The sequence below is a fragment of the Tubulanus polymorphus genome, chromosome 11, assembly GCF_964204645.1.
Source record: "Tubulanus polymorphus chromosome 11, tnTubPoly1.2, whole genome shotgun sequence".
Taxonomy (NCBI): domain Eukaryota; kingdom Metazoa; phylum Nemertea; class Palaeonemertea; order Tubulaniformes; family Tubulanidae; genus Tubulanus; species Tubulanus polymorphus.
In genome coordinates, this window is record NC_134035.1 from 7,731,244 (window position 1) to 7,747,003 (window position 15,760).

Here is a 15,760-nt window from a genome sequence, read left to right on the forward strand (position 1 = left end):
ACAAAGTATCGATTTGGGAATATATCTGCGACAACAAAATTTTGACACCTTCGTTCAACTAATGGCGTAAACAAACAAGCAAATAAACAAACAAATAAACGGCTGTTTACGAGTGCTTTTAATTTTTGAAATAAATCGAGCAAAATTTGAAAAAAGTCTACAGCACCCGGTATTCCCAGGCGGTCACCCATCCAAGTACTAACCGGGCCCGACGTTGCTTAATTTCGGTGATCGGACGAGTACCGGTGCTTTCAACGTTGTATGGCCGTAGACAACAAAACGTATAAATCTAACCGTTTTGATATTACCTTCTCGATAGGATCGCCACCTCAGCGAGGCATCCACTTTTTATGTCTCTTTTAACACAGTTTCAATTGCTCAACTGATAAAACCAGGTACAATTATCCATTCGCTCCATCGAAAGATGTAGAAACAAACGCCTTTCCCTTCGCTCAAGGATCGGCGTTGAATAAGGCGGAGGAAACTATGAGAACAGCTACTTAGCAACACAATCTGTGACGTCACATTACCAGAAAACATCCAATCTTCTATCTAACAAAGTATCGATTTGGGAATATATCTGCGACAACAAAATTTTGACGGCTTCGTTCAACTAATGGCGAAAACAAACAAGCAAATAAACAAACAAATAAACGGCTGTTTGCGAGTGCTTTTAATTTTTGAAATAAATCGAGCAAAATTTGAAAAAAGTCTGCAGCACCCGGTATTCCCAGGCGGTCACCCATCCAAGTACTAACCGGGCCCGACGTTGCTTAACTTCGGTGATCGGACGAGAACCGGTGCTTTCAACGTGGTATGGCCGTAGACAACAAAACGTATGAATCTAACCGTTTTGATATTACCTTCTCGATAGGATCGCCACCTCAGCGAGGCATCCACTTTTTATGTCTCTTTTAACACAGTTTCAATTGCTCAACTGATAAAACCAGGTACAATTATCCATTCGCTCCATCGAAAGATGTAGAAACAAACGCCTTTCCCTTCGCTCAAGGATCGGCGTTGAATAAGGCGGAGGAAACTATGAGAACAGCTACTTAGCAACACAATCTGTGACGTCACATTACCAGAAAACATCCAATCTTCTATCTCTAACAAAGTATCGATTTAGGAATATATCTGCGACAACTAAATTTTGACAGCTTCGTTCAACTAATGGCGAAAACAAACTAGCAAATAAACAAACAAATAAACGGCTGTTTGCGAGTGCTTTTAATTTTTGAAATAAATCGAGCAAAATTTGAAAAAAGTCTACAGCACCCGGTATTCCCAGGCGGTTACCCATCCAAGTACTAACCGGACCCGACGTTGCTTAACTTCGGTGATCGGACGAGAACCGGTGCTTTCAACGTGGTATGGCCGTAGACAACAAAACGTATCAATCTAACCGTTTTGATATTACCTTCTCGATAGGATCGCCACCTCAGCGAGGCATCCACTTTTTATGTCTGTTTTAACACAGTTTCAATTGCTCAACTGATAAAACCAGGTACCAATTATCCATTCGCTCCATCGAAAGATGTAGAAACAAACGCCTTTCCCTTCGCTCAAGGATCGGCGTTGAATAAGGCGGAGGAAACTATGAGAACAGCTACTTAGCAACACAATCTGTGACGTCACATTACCAGAAAACATCCAATCTTCTATCTAACAAAGTATCGATTTGGGAATATATCTGCGACAACAAAATTTTGACAGCTTCGTTCAACTAATGGCGAAAACAAACTAGCAAATAAACAAACAAATAAACGGCTGTTTGCGAGTGCTTTTAATTTTTGAAATAAATCGAGCAAAATTTGAAAAAAGTCTACAGCACCCGGTATTCCCAGGCGGTCACCCATCCAAGTACTAACCGGGCCCGACGTTGCTTAACTTCGGTGATCGGACGAGAACCGGTGCTTTCAACGTGGTATGGCCGTAGACAACAAAACGTATCAATCTAACCGTTTTGATATTACCTTCTCGATAGGATCGCCACCTCAGCGAGGCGTCCACTTTTTATGTCTCTTTTAACAGAGTTTCAATTGCTCAACTGATAAAACCAGGTACAATTATCCATTCGCTCCATCGAAAGATGTAGAAACAAACGCCTTTCCCTTCGCTCAAGGATCGGCGTTGAATAAGGCGGAGGAAACTATGAGAACAGCTACTTAGCAACACAATCTGTGACGTCACATTACTAGAAAACATCCAATCTTCTATCTAACAAAGTATCGATTTGGGAATATATCTGCGACAACAAAATTTTGACAGCTTCGTTCAACTAATGGCGAAAACAAACAAGCAAATAAACAAACAAATAAACGGCTGTTTGCGAGTGCTTTTAATTTTTGAAATAAATCGAGCAAAATTTGAAAAAAGTCTACAGCACCCGGTATTCCCAGGCGGTCACCTGGCGCTCCTAGCGGGCGCGCGTGAGGCGGTGTTTTATTTCAGGAAATGAATTGTGGAAACAGCCAATCAAATCCACGGATATCCACAATTCATTTCCTGAAATTTCCTGAAATTGACCAATCGCTGTGCTTGTTAGCGATGACGTAATTTCCGGATATACCGTTGAAGAGCGCCATATTTGATTTTCCGATCGTAAACACACAGCGCAGTTACAGTCACAGAAAGCAGACTAATTCGTTCCAGATCATCTGATTAAATTACCCGATTATCACGTAAGTGTATGAATTCAGTACTTCCAACATCCGAGGTTTCATACCCGATTAAATCTTTTATCGCAAATGCTTGCTTATGCCAATTTTTTGGTGAAAAACTTCTTACTTTTCACTCGCAAATTCAATCAACTTCAATTTATTACAATTATTTTGGGTTAAGCCTATCATTCATCATCAAAATGTGAATCGTGAACACTAGAAGAGCGAGAGAGTAGAAGTTTTCACTAGAAGGCATTACGGATTGTTTCATTTTTCCATTCCGTGATATTTTGTCAATTCTGTTACTGTTAGGCCTTATAAGTCCTTTTTTTATTTAGGCCTACTCCCGTGTGTGGAATAGGTCGATTATCAGCCCAAAAATGAAACAGGTCCTTCCTAGCGAATCATTCTGTATTTCCAGCGTCGTAACTGCGTATTAGCCTATGGGTCCGTAAATTCCTTGATGCGCTATGAATCAAGAAATCTAGAATCCAGGCCAGGGGTAAAATCTAAAATTCTGACTAAGCATTCCCCTTAAAATTCCTATCATCCCCCCTTGAATTATATAAATTAAAAATCATCAATTGTCTAAATCTTTTTTCAACTCAATTTGTGAATGCGACCCTCCCTGTACTTATGCATATAGGCCATTGACCAGAAATCTCTCCCTACAACTTGCAATTAACTTGAAACAATAGTCACAATGATACCACAGCCACTGGCTGTCTCTATTATTGTTTTGTGTATTCTGTGAAAGGTCAATATAAGTGGGAGCTTATTATATCCCTTTATTATGACAGGCATTGTGCTCACAAAGACTTGGTTATCAAAACATAGGCCAATGTGGTTATTAATTCAAATGTTTTGATTTCCAATGACAATAAAGCCCTAGCTTGCTAATTTCTCAATTACCTAGTTGATGTAATTACTTTCATATGTAAGATGAAAATTGAAATTATGTTAAACTGGACCCTTAAAATTTGTTCGATGTTTAATTGATGTTTCTCTTTTTGTTCTAGCATGGAACCAATTTTCCGTCGCCTAAAAAATCGTACGATCGACACGTTTGACACCGATGCCGCCAAGAACCATAAAAGCACTAGTGGTTGGGCAACTCAGGACCCTGCGGAGAAAGTTTTGGCGGATGCGATGCGCCGGGTTGCCCAGGCCGGAGGAGATCAGTCAAACCCGAAACATTTGTTAGGCCAGTATACACTTCAGTTTGGTAAGTTTAGGGGTAAGAAATTTCAGTGGATACTCTCTAATGCTCTTGGCTTTGCAGTAAACCTCTACGTCATGGATGAATGTGAGAAGCAAAAACCACATCCCAAGATAGACCACAAGAACCATGCCGACAACAAGAAAGCCCTCTTCAAATACATGAGGCTGTTTCCCGAAGCCAAGGAAGCGATTGAGAGGAGGAGAGCTGTCCATCAAGAGCGTGTGAAACCTACGATTTCAAGTAAGTCAAGTTTTCAATATACAGTCGGATCGTTTGATATCAGAGTTGTTTTGTGCTTGTTCTATTTATGAAAAATTTTTTATTTTCACAGAAGCTCGTCAGACTCAACCAGCCGGGAGCCAACCAACTGTGACAACTAGGAGGAGTCGCCCATCTGCTACAACCAGGAGCCAACCAACTGCGACAACTAGGAGTCAACCCAGCTCATCGACTACAACTGAGAACGTCTCGATGCCGTCTGATGATGATGATGATCTACTGACAAGTGTCATCACTCTTGAAGCGCAGTTATCTGGTAATATATCTTAATTCTAATGATATTTTTATTGTAGATTCAATTGATACATCATGAGATATACATCCTACAAATTTTTGCAGTGTTTTGGACGGATTGTAAAGATTCCATCCAAGTTAACCGCAGTCCTCCCTTTCGGCCATCCACTCCTAGTAATTGCAGCCATATTGTAACATTTAATCATTTATTTCTCAAAATTTACAGTTTATATCTGGATAAGTTGGTAAGATTTATGTTGTGTAGGGTTCCTAGAATATGCTTTTATAAATGTGTAGCTATTGTAAAATGGTATTTTCTTCCTATCTATTTTAATGTACCTATTTCTTTATAAAAACTGGGTAATCATGCTTTATATGTATGCAGTACTGTCTCTTTATTACATAATCCATCTTTATGATATTGGTATATAGTTGCTATAATGGACATTATGAATATGATAACACACACACTCTCTCTGTCTCTCTCTGTCACTAGCAAAATGCAACACGTCTATCCTCTCCTGCTTAATAACTTATTTTTTACAGTGATTTCCCATTTGTAATCTCATTTTTCCAGTGAGTCACTCTTATTCCTCATTTATAGGTATTTAGATGGTAACATTACAGTGATGCGGTTTTCTTTTGTTCCTTTTGTCTATCATTCTGTTTTTGTTTAATATTTCAGTGAAATTGTACCGGACTTTATGATGATTTAGAATTCTTATGCTATAAACCTCAATCATGAATGAGATAGTAAATTCATATTCTATTTTTCTCTATCTAGCCTCTCAGACAACACGGACTACAGCGACTACGACTACACCGACCACGACTACTACTACTACTACTACTACTACTACACCGACTACGACAACCGCGATCGATAACGACCACCGCTTGCTTTTACCAGAATGGCGTAAAGTTCTGTCCGAATATGAACAGAAGTGGATCACCAAAACCCTCTTCATGAAAACCAAGAGTGGGAGGCTGGAGATGGATTTTAGCCGCGTCAATCAGCTTTGGTGGAATCCTCCACAGCCATTGGTAGTTGCAGGCCAGGTACCCAAAGTCGAGCAGTACTTTGCCCACCGCCTGTTCTTGTGGATGCCTCGACGACTGTGGCAAGTCCAACTTAGATGTCCAGTCGCAACGTGCCAAGGGAGAGAGTTGACATCAGCAGGATTATACAAGCGGTTGCGGCAGGTACTCGATATCGATTCGCACTACTTCATCGCAACAGAAAGTTTGGAATGTCAGAAGTAAGATTGTGTCCATGTTAAAGTGTGACCTGCTGATTACAGGTTGTGATTTTATGAATGATTTTTTTTTTGTCTCGTATTTATAGATGCAAGGCGAAATATGTTGGAACGACTGCTGAGATCATCTCGCAACTAGCCGTCGGTTACCAGCTCCAGTTCCCGTGTATACTGACACAGAAGTACGCTTGCGATTATAAGGTTGTGCGACTGCTTTGCAGAGAGGTCTGGGTAACAGCACTACTCAGATCCAGAAGAAGCTGCGGGAGCAACATGGCGAAGCTTACCTCGAGCGTGTCTCACAGTACCTCACTGAGTGTGAAGGCTTGTCCAAGGCTATCCGTTCTGGTCTCGTAAAACCGCACGAATTCGCTGACCCACCACAGCCTTTGAGCATCCCGCAGTTTCGGTGGCTCATGCTTGTGTACGTCAGTGATGTGTTGTCGAGACTGGACGAGGTCAGGGCAGCCATTACGTCTCAGTTTGGTCGAATTCTCAAAATTGACTCAACTAAGAAAATAGTCAAGAAGTTGACTGGTCATGCCAAGGGGACCGCGATGTGGTGCACCAATGTAGGGAACGAGCATGGTCAGGTCCTTATGTCTGTCCTTACTACTGGCGAAGGCTATGGTCTCAGTCAAATGATTGATGGCCTAATCAAAAGGTATGATACTGCTGGTGTGCCTGCCCCTGAGGTGATATACACTGATCGGGATTGTTGTGGCCACAGCGTACTGAAAACAAACCTAGCCCCTTGGACAGATATCATCATCAGATTGGACGTTTGGCATTTCATGCGGCGGTTCTCTACAGGGTGTACTACAGATTCACATCGGCTGTATGCGAGTTTTATGAGAGGCCTTAGCCGGTGTATCTTTGAGTGGGACCCTGAGGATCTTGACCGTCTAAAGAGAGCGAAGCGTGAGGAGCTAGCCCTGAAAGCTATCACTGGTCTTAGTGACCGCCAGTTAGTTGAGCGAATTTCTTCGGCCGAGTTGGCACGGCACTGTAAACGTACCACACGTGGAACAGATGCTACTGTCCGCCTACTGGGTCAGCTCGTCGCTTCCTTCTCGGGTGACAAAGGGAAAGACTCCTTGGGTGTTTCGCTCATAAACACTGAGCGCATGGCGGAGATTTATAAGTCTCAAGCTAAGCATGTTGCCTGCCTGCAGGATCCACCTGGCGTTCAGTTGTACACACAAACCGGAACGATCAAGAAAGGACAGACGACACTGCCTATCTACAGATGTGCCCGTGGTTCGACGTCATTGAAATCATTCCACCTTCATCTAAACAGATTCATTCCAGGTAAGATTAAAAATCACTTTCACCATATGAAATCTTCTCTTGTAGCTTTCTCTAACTAATTAGCTGATTTCATGATTTCATATTTATAGGTACTGTGGCTGGCGATGTCAGTTTCCAGATGTACCTGGTTGATGGTTTAGCGCGTTGGAATGAGGATCGAGCTATTGCAGCTGTAACTCAAGACAAACAGATTTCCTGCTACAGTGGAAAGCTACGCCATCATATCAATGAGCTAAGTCAAACTGTCCTTGGAAAGAAGCTTTTACCAGCATTCCAAGGGCCATTGCGTTACACCGGTGAACCTATAGGTATTGATTATCTTTACAGCCAAACAGGAGAGGCACCAGTGTCTAACACTAGGTTGCGTCTAGCCGAGGAGGAACGCTTGCTGGACTCTGCTTCTGACCAGGAATTTAGTGACAGCCCTGTTGATGAGCCGCTGCCTCTGTATGATGTGGAAGACTTGACATTAGCTGTGCCTACTGATGAGGATAACGACTTCTGTAAGTCACAATGTTTTTAGAAAATTGTTTGAATAATAATTCTATTTCAGTTCTGTTAAGTTCATTCCTGTAATTGATTCCTCTGATTACTGTTGACTTTGTGACATGCCCTCAGCTGAATCCATTACATTTTGACTAAGGGATAATGGTTTTGTGTATTATTTTTCATTGTAGTTTCTCCGACTGTGACACCAACTGCACCAGTTCTTCCCGTTGACACCATGTCCGTTGATACTCCGTTGCCGATGGAAACTGAGGAGGTCACTGAGCTTGAACCCGATGATGCTGTGCCAGAATTTCGCTTACCGACCCTTGATACTCCAGAGCTGCAGCCCTTTGAACTGTCGAATGTTCCATCTATTGAATCTCCCCTGGGGGATTCGGATGAGCATGTAAGTTTTCTATAAAAAAAAGGTTTTCGTTCGAGTTGTGTTGATGTTGTTAAAGAATTTAATTTCAAATATCTATTTTATTCAGGATTCTTTGGGACCAGACGGTATTGCTGGATTTGGAAAGGTTGATGCTTTGGCTGAGAAACTGGTAAACTTGGATGAGAATTCACTGGCTCTTACAAACAACGAAGCTCGTGAAATCATTGATTTGTGGCAGAACTTGGACGACTACGACAAGAGGTCCATCATCAAACCACGCCATCAACCAACTCTCAGTCAAGGTAGATTTCGAGCAACAAAGAAACGTTCTGGCTTGGCTCCTGGAGTTGAAAGTTCACGGAGGTAAGCCTAATCTACTGTATTTTTCATTTCAAAATAAATGTACTAATAAGTCGAAATTGCCAATTGAATATTAAATGGCAATATAATCTTTGAGTTCAATTTGACCCTACAATAGAGGTTACATGGGTTAACCTAAATAAACTTTATGTTAATCAAGTATTTATGATAATTTTTAGAGCTTTTCTGGGACCAAATTCGGCACCTGCTCAGTGGCCGACTTGTAATCACTACGTCGAGACAACCATGGTGAAGCTCTGTGCGAAGTATCCAGCATCAAAAACGGTTGCAGGAGTGCGAGTTACGCGATGGATCCTTATCTCCCGCGCCTACAAGCACATAAGAGACGTCGTCGTCGGAAATCCTGTGGTTATGCATCACTCGAACATTCAGCTTCCAGAGTTGAATATGACGACTATAACCCAATGGTAAGTTAACCTTTTATGCCCCACCTCTTAACCATCTAAATTATTATTAATCATATTGAGATTATGTTCATAAAATGGTCTATTTCTTTTTTCATTTTAGGTGGAATCGACGTTCTAAGAAGCAAGAGGAAATGGTTCTCAGGCAGGGAATTCAAATCCCGAATCCTCCTTTGGCAAGCCAGCAACCATTGCTTATTGCTTGTCAAAAGCCTTCTGTGCTGCCGAGAGGATCCTCTGATGATCGCCATACCTTTGTACTTCCTACGAACACTGCTGGAATGGCGAAAATAAAGCGGCGAAGAACAACTCCTTCCGCAACTGCGACTCTCGCATCAGTAGCTGCGGCAGCAACTAGTACGCGGCCTGCACCGCAGATTCCTCAGAATGTTATTGATTTGTCAGGCGCTCATCAGTCCCTCAATACAGATACTACCGCAGATACTACTCGATTGATGGGTTGCTCACAAATCATGACAGGACCTGTTGCGTCTAAGGAGCAGAAAGCTGAAAGTTTGCAGCCAGCCACTACCCAGCTGATAATTGTTGCACCGCCAAAAGACCAGGCCGTTCTGCCTAAGGTCATCCATTCTGAATCCATGGGAAATATACAGGTTGTTCCTTACACAACCCATATGCACAGATTACAAAGGCAGCAGCAATTAGAAGCTGGGGTGAGTCGCAGAAAGTACACTCCACGGACAAAGGTTACTTGTCCTAAGTGTAAAAAGGAGAGATCGAAGCCCTCGCATCAGCAGTTTTTCGGAAATTGGTACTGTAGTGAAACGTCAACGGTGACTCTGGAAGAGTGGAGACAGCAAATGCAGGCCAGGGGATACAAGAAGAAGAAGTGAAGCTCGATTAGTGACAGGATTCCAGGACTAGAGATCAACTGTGCGTATAGCGTAGATATGGGTATGTGTGTCTGGTAAAATCTTTCAGAAATTACTCGATTTTGACATTTTCATGCAGCTATCAACCTGCTGTCTGTACAACCCCTCAGTTTGATGTCCGACAGACATTCGATCACCTCACCATTTGGGAAAAATCGTGGTTTGTCCAGACTTCGCTATTCAAAAAGGTGATCGTCTGAAGGGCTAGGCACAGACAACAGATTGACAGCTGCACAAATCTAACTTTGTGACATTTTATGTGAAAATTTGTGAAAAATCTAAGGACCATGTGAAAGAAATATAAAATTGTATCCAGAATTCTCCTTAGATTGTAACAAGTTTTTGAAAAACCCTTGATGAATTTCAGGCTTGCTTCATCACACTGGACTGATTGTTTATAATTTATTCAGTTTGATGGTTTTGTTTATAATTTATTTAGTTTGATGGTTTATTATTTTATAATTGTTTATTAATAATTGGCAGTTTTAATTTTGAGTTTTATTTTTTAAATTTGTATCTTTTATTTGTTTTATACTAGAATAGGGATTCCAGAAATATTTGGTTGATTTAATGGTAGTTCAACTTTAGAAAATTCACTATAAAATTTGAAATTTGAAGTTTGATTCAGTGGTAGTTTGACTTAAGAAATTTCACTCTAACATTTAGAATTTGTAGTTTAGTAGTAGAACTTATTTTAAACTAGAAGTCCCTCAAAATTGTAATTTTTCAATTCAGTGTATATGTCCAAAATTGTAATTTTTCGATTGAGTGTGTATGTGCATTGTGCTTAGAAGCCTGCCTGTTATGCAAATGACAAACTATAAAATTTTTAATGCTGCCTACTATGTCAAAAACATGGTAGAAGGTTCCAAGCCCTTAAAAAGCAGAGGAGAGATTTTATAGAAAAAGGTATCATTTATTTAGTTGTCAGGTCATTTTTCACTGATAAAATGAGCTGAGAATATGAAGATTGGCAGGATGGAAATAAACTAATTAAAACTCATTAATCTACTTCCAGATTCGAACCACTGACCCCTCAATAGTACGGGATTCCCTACGCCGAGTGAATGGAAGTTTCAAGTACTGTAGTGGTTTGCATCTAGCAGTACCCCTCCGGCATTCAGGAAACGCAACCGAGCCGAGTGAGTAGAAGTTTCCATCCAAGTACTAACCGGGCCCGACGTTGCTTAACTTCGGTGATCGGACGAGAACCGGTGCTTTCAACGTGGTATGGCCGTAGACAACAAAACGTATGAATCTAACCGTTTTGATATTACCTTCTCGATAGGATCGCCACCTCAGCGAGGCATCCACTTTTTATGTCTCTTTTAACACAGTTTCAATTGCTCAACTGATAAAACCAGGTACAATTATCCATTCGCTCCATCGAAAGATGTAGAAACAAACGCCTTTCCCTTCGCTCAAGGATCGGCGTTGATTAAGGCGGAGGAAACTATGAGAACAGCTACTTAGCAACACAATCTGTGACGTCACATTACCAGAAAACATCCAATCTTCTATCTAACAAAGTATCGATTTGGGAATATATCTGCGACAACAAAATTTTGACAGCTTCGTTCAACTAATGGCGAAAACAAACTAGCAAATAAACAAACAAATAAACGGCTGTTTGCGAGTGCTTTTAATTTTTGAAATAAATCGAGCAAAATTTGAAAAAAGTCTACAGCACCCGGTATTCCCAGGCGGTCACCCATCCAAGTACTAACCGGGCCCGACGTTACTTAACTTCGGTGATCGGACGAGAACCGGTGCTTTCAACGTGGTATGGCCGTAGACAACAAAACGTATCAATCTAACCGTTTTGATATTACCTTCTCGATAGGATCGCCACCTCAGCGAGGCATCCACTTTTTATGTCTCTTTTAACGCAGTTTCAATTGCTCAACTGATAAAACCAGGTACAATTATCCATTCGCTCCATCGAAAGATGTAGAAACAAACGCCTTTCCCTTCGCTCAAGGATCGGCGTTGAATAAGGCGGAGGAAACTATGAGAACAGCTACTTAGCAACACAATCTGTGACGTCACATTACCAGAAAACATCCAATCTTCTATCGAACAAAGTATCGATTTGGGAATATATCTGCGACAACAAAATTTTGACAGCTTCGTTCAACTAATGGCGAAAACAAACAAGCAAATAAACAAACAAATAAACGGCTGTTTGCGAGTGCTTTTAATTTTTGAAATAAATCGAGCAAAATTTGAAAAAAGTCTGCAGCACCCGGTATTCCCAGGCGGTCACCCATCCAAGTACTAACCGGGCCCGACGTTGCTTAACTTCGGTGATCGGACGAGAACCGGTGCTTTCAACGTGGTATGGCCGTAGACAACAAAACGTATGAATCTAACCGTTTTGATATTACCTTCTCGATAGGATCGCCACCTCAGCGAGGCGTCCACTTTTTATGTCTCTTTTAACAGAGTTTCAATTGCTCAACTGATAAAACCAGGTACAATTATCCATTCGCTCCATCGAAAGATGTAGAAACAAACGCCTTTCCCGTCGCTCAAGGATCGGCGTTGAATAAGGCGGAGGAAACTATGAGAACAGCTACTTAGCAACACAATCTGTGACGTCACATTACCAGAAAACATCCAATCTTCTATCTCTAACAAAGTATCGATTTGGGAATATATCTGCGACAACAAAATTTTGACAGCTTCGTTCAACTAATGGCGAAAACAAACAAGCAAATAAACAAACAAATAAACGGCTGTTTGCGAGTGCTTTTAATTTTTGAAATAAATCGAGCAAAATTTGAAAAAAGTCTACAGCACCCGGTATTCCCAGGCGGTCACCCATCCAAGTACTAACCGGGCCCGACGTTGCTTAACTTCGGTGATCGGACGAGAACCGGTGCTTTCAACGTGGTATGGCCGTAGACAACAAAACGTATAAATCTAACCGTTTTGATATTACCTTCTCGATAGGATCGCCACCTCAGCGAGGCATCCACTTTTTATGTCTCTTTTAACACAGTTTCAATTGCTCAACTGATAAAACCAGGTACAATTATCCAATCGCTCCATCGAAAGATGTAGAAACAAACGCCTTTCCCTTCGCTCAAGGATCGGCGTTGAATAAGGCGGAGGAAACTATGAGAACAGCTACTTAGCAACACAATCTGTGACGTCACATTACCAGAAAACATCCAATCTTCTATCCAACAAAGTATCGATTTGGGAATATATCTGCGACAACAAAATTTTGACGGCTTCGTTCAACTAATGGCGAAAACGAACAAGCAAATAAACAAACAAATAAACGGCTGTTTGCGAGTGCTTTTAATTTTTGAAATAAATCGAGCAAAATTTGAAAAAAGTCTACAGCACCCGGTATTCCCAAGCGGTCACCTATCCAAGTACTAACCGGGCCCGACGTTGCTTTACTTCGGTGATCGGACGAGAACCGGTGCTTTCAACATGGTATGGCCGTAGACAACAAAACGTATCAATCTAACCGTTTTGATATTACCTTCTCGATAGGATCGCCACCTCAGCGCGGCATCCACTTTTTATGTCTCTTTTAACACAGTTTCAATTGCTCAACTGATAAAACCAGGTACCAATTATCCTTCCTGTGATTATATAATGACCTATATTTGAACGTCGAACTGTTATATTGCATTGAATATCATTAGAAGACGTATTGTAATAGTAAAGGATGTATGATTATATCAGAAACGGCAGGCATAAATAGAAATGATAAGTAAATCGGATTATTCGGTTAAATGGCGGATGTATACACGATTTGGAAGTCTGATATAAAAGTCAGACCCTAACGTTGGCATGCTGGTGGAATGACGAAGCTATCTACGATGTGTGTAGGGCCGGCGTGAATTTCATCAGCGGCTACAAGCGGTAAATATGAAAATGTGTAAACATATAATTTCAATATTCAAACGTTTTAGAAAATATGTTTGATATTAGGAGTATGCAGGTTTCGTGAGATTAGCAATTTATAATAGCATAGCTGTCATATACGGCTCCGCGTCCTCTGATGGCATGTGTATTAGGTGACAATTCAATTCCATTCTTTATTGTTCCTTATTACATCGAAATTCCGGGATAAAATTCCCAATTCAATAAATACAAATTTTAAAATAAATTAATACAACATACATGACACACGGGTAATTCATACAGAACAACATAAGCATGTTATTTTAAATGACAATGTCTACTTCAACCCACCCAGACTCAAGACTCTAGGATATCGAGTGACAGCCAAACCCGTGGCCCGGGGACCGGGCCGGCTGGCTAGGCCACACGATATGCTCGAAGTCATGATGAAGCAGACATCAGAAGAGCTCTTTCTTCAACCATGGAGGCAATGAAGTTGCAGACCAGCTTAGAGGCATAAGTAAATGAAGTCGGTCGCAAGTTCGCGATCAATTATTGACGAATTTTCAATAAAAAAATTTAAACCACTACTAGAGTCGAAGACCTGTATCATCTACCCAATCGCAAAATCTCATCATTCCCCAAATTTCTTAAAACTTCGATTTCAAATTTGCAATTCCACATTAGCTTAGCCCAGAAATTCTATATTTTTTCGCAGGCGTCAAATAATTTTCTGAAATTAATTTTCTTGTTATGTCTCTTTTAACACAGTTTCAATTGCTCAACTGATAAAACCAGGTACAATTATCCATTCGCTCCATCGAAAGATGTAGAAACAAACGCCTTTCCCTTCGCTCAAGGATCGGCGTTGAATAAGGCGGAGGAAACTATGAGAACAGCTACTTAGCAACACAATCTGTGACGTCACATTACCAGAAAACATCCAATCTTCTATCTAACAAAGTATCGATTTGGGAATATATCTGCGACAACAAAATTTTGACAGCTTCGTTCAACTAATGGCGAAAACAAACAAGCAAATAAACGGCTGTTTGCGAGTGCTTTTAATTTTCGAAATAAATCGAGCAAAATTTGAAAAAAGTCTACAGGACCCGGTATTCCCAGGCGGTCACCCATCCAAGTACTAACCGGGCCCGACGTTGCTTAACTTCGGTGATCGGACGAGAACCGGTGCTTTCAACGTGGTATGGCCGTAGACAACAAAACGTATCAATCTAACCGTTTTGATATTACTTTCTCGATAGGATCGCCACCTCAGCGAGGCGTCCACTTTTTATGTTTCTTTTAACACAGTTTCAATTGCTCAACTGATAAAACCAGGTACAATTATCCATTCGCTCCATCGAAAGATATAGAAACAAACGCCTTTCCCTTCGCTCAAGGATCGGCGTTGAATAAGGCGGAGGAAACTATGAGAACAGCTACTTAGCAACACAATCTGTGACGTCACATTACCAGAAAACATCCAATCTTCTATCTAACAAAGTATCGATTTGGGAATATATCTGCGACAACAAAATTTTGACAGCTTCGTTCAACTAATGGCGAAAACAAACTAGCAAATAAACAAACAAATAAACGGCTGTTTGCGAGTGCTTTTAATTTTTGAAATAAATCGAGCAAAATTTGAAAAAAGTCTACAGCACCCGGTATTCCCAGGCGGTCACCCATCCAAGTACTAACCGGGCCCGACGTTGCTTAACTTCGGTGATCGGACGAGAACCGGTGCTTTCAACGTGGTATGGCCGTAGACAACAAAACGTATCAATCTAACCGTTTTGATATTACCTTCTCGATAGGATCGCCACCTCAGCGAGGCATCCACTTTTTATGTCTCTTTTAACACAGTTTCAATTGCTCAACTGATAAAACCAGGTACAATTATCCATTCGCTCCATCGAAAGATGTAGAAACAAACGCCTTTCCCTTCGCTCAAGGATCGGCGTTGAATAAGGCGGAGGAAACTATGAGAACAGCTACTTAGCAACACAATCTGTGACGTCACATTACCAGAAAACATCCAATCTTCTATCTAACAAAGTATCGATTTGGGAATATATCTGCGACAACAAAATTTTGACGGCTTCGTTCAACTAATGGCGAAAACATACAAGCAAATAAACAAACAAATAAACGGCTGTTTGCGAGTGCTTTTAATTTTTGAAATAAATCGAGCAAAATTTGAAAAAAGTCTACAGCACCAGGTATTCCCAGGCGGTCACCCATCCAAGTACTAACCGGGCCCGACGTTGCTTAACTTCGGTGATCGGACGAGAACCGGTGCTTTCAACGTGGTATGGCCGTAGACAACAAAACGTATCAATCTAACCGTTTTGATATTACCTTCTCGATAGG

The 15,760-nt window shown here is 41.1% G+C and overlaps 11 non-coding genes across 11 annotated transcripts; all 11 read right to left on the bottom strand.

Annotated features, from left to right (window-relative positions):
* Positions 1–154: 154 nt before the first annotated feature.
* Positions 155–273, bottom strand: LOC141913789 (5S ribosomal RNA). The gene has a single exon (XR_012620634.1). It is a non-coding gene; the product is annotated as a 5S ribosomal RNA (ribosomal RNA).
* Positions 274–709: 436 nt separating this feature from the next.
* On the bottom strand, positions 710–828 carry LOC141913755 (5S ribosomal RNA). Its single transcript, XR_012620602.1, has one exon. It is a non-coding gene; the product is annotated as a 5S ribosomal RNA (ribosomal RNA).
* A 438-nt stretch (positions 829–1,266) lies between these two features.
* Positions 1,267–1,385, bottom strand: LOC141913773 (5S ribosomal RNA). Its single transcript, XR_012620619.1, has one exon. It is a non-coding gene; the product is annotated as a 5S ribosomal RNA (ribosomal RNA).
* Positions 1,386–1,822: 437 nt separating this feature from the next.
* LOC141913802 (5S ribosomal RNA) lies at positions 1,823–1,941 on the bottom strand. The gene has a single exon (XR_012620646.1). It is a non-coding gene; the product is annotated as a 5S ribosomal RNA (ribosomal RNA).
* A 9,254-nt stretch (positions 1,942–11,195) lies between these two features.
* Positions 11,196–11,314, bottom strand: LOC141913734 (5S ribosomal RNA). The gene has a single exon (XR_012620583.1). It is a non-coding gene; the product is annotated as a 5S ribosomal RNA (ribosomal RNA).
* Positions 11,315–11,750: 436 nt separating this feature from the next.
* Positions 11,751–11,869, bottom strand: LOC141913756 (5S ribosomal RNA). Its single transcript, XR_012620603.1, has one exon. It is a non-coding gene; the product is annotated as a 5S ribosomal RNA (ribosomal RNA).
* Positions 11,870–12,307: 438 nt separating this feature from the next.
* Positions 12,308–12,426, bottom strand: LOC141913420 (5S ribosomal RNA). Its single transcript, XR_012620287.1, has one exon. It is a non-coding gene; the product is annotated as a 5S ribosomal RNA (ribosomal RNA).
* Positions 12,427–12,862: 436 nt separating this feature from the next.
* On the bottom strand, positions 12,863–12,981 carry LOC141913787 (5S ribosomal RNA). Its single transcript, XR_012620632.1, has one exon. It is a non-coding gene; the product is annotated as a 5S ribosomal RNA (ribosomal RNA).
* A 1,503-nt stretch (positions 12,982–14,484) lies between these two features.
* On the bottom strand, positions 14,485–14,603 carry LOC141913775 (5S ribosomal RNA). The gene has a single exon (XR_012620621.1). It is a non-coding gene; the product is annotated as a 5S ribosomal RNA (ribosomal RNA).
* A 436-nt stretch (positions 14,604–15,039) lies between these two features.
* On the bottom strand, positions 15,040–15,158 carry LOC141913431 (5S ribosomal RNA). The gene has a single exon (XR_012620298.1). It is a non-coding gene; the product is annotated as a 5S ribosomal RNA (ribosomal RNA).
* Positions 15,159–15,594: 436 nt separating this feature from the next.
* Positions 15,595–15,713, bottom strand: LOC141913531 (5S ribosomal RNA). The gene has a single exon (XR_012620392.1). It is a non-coding gene; the product is annotated as a 5S ribosomal RNA (ribosomal RNA).
* Between the last annotated feature and the right edge of the window lie 47 nt (positions 15,714–15,760).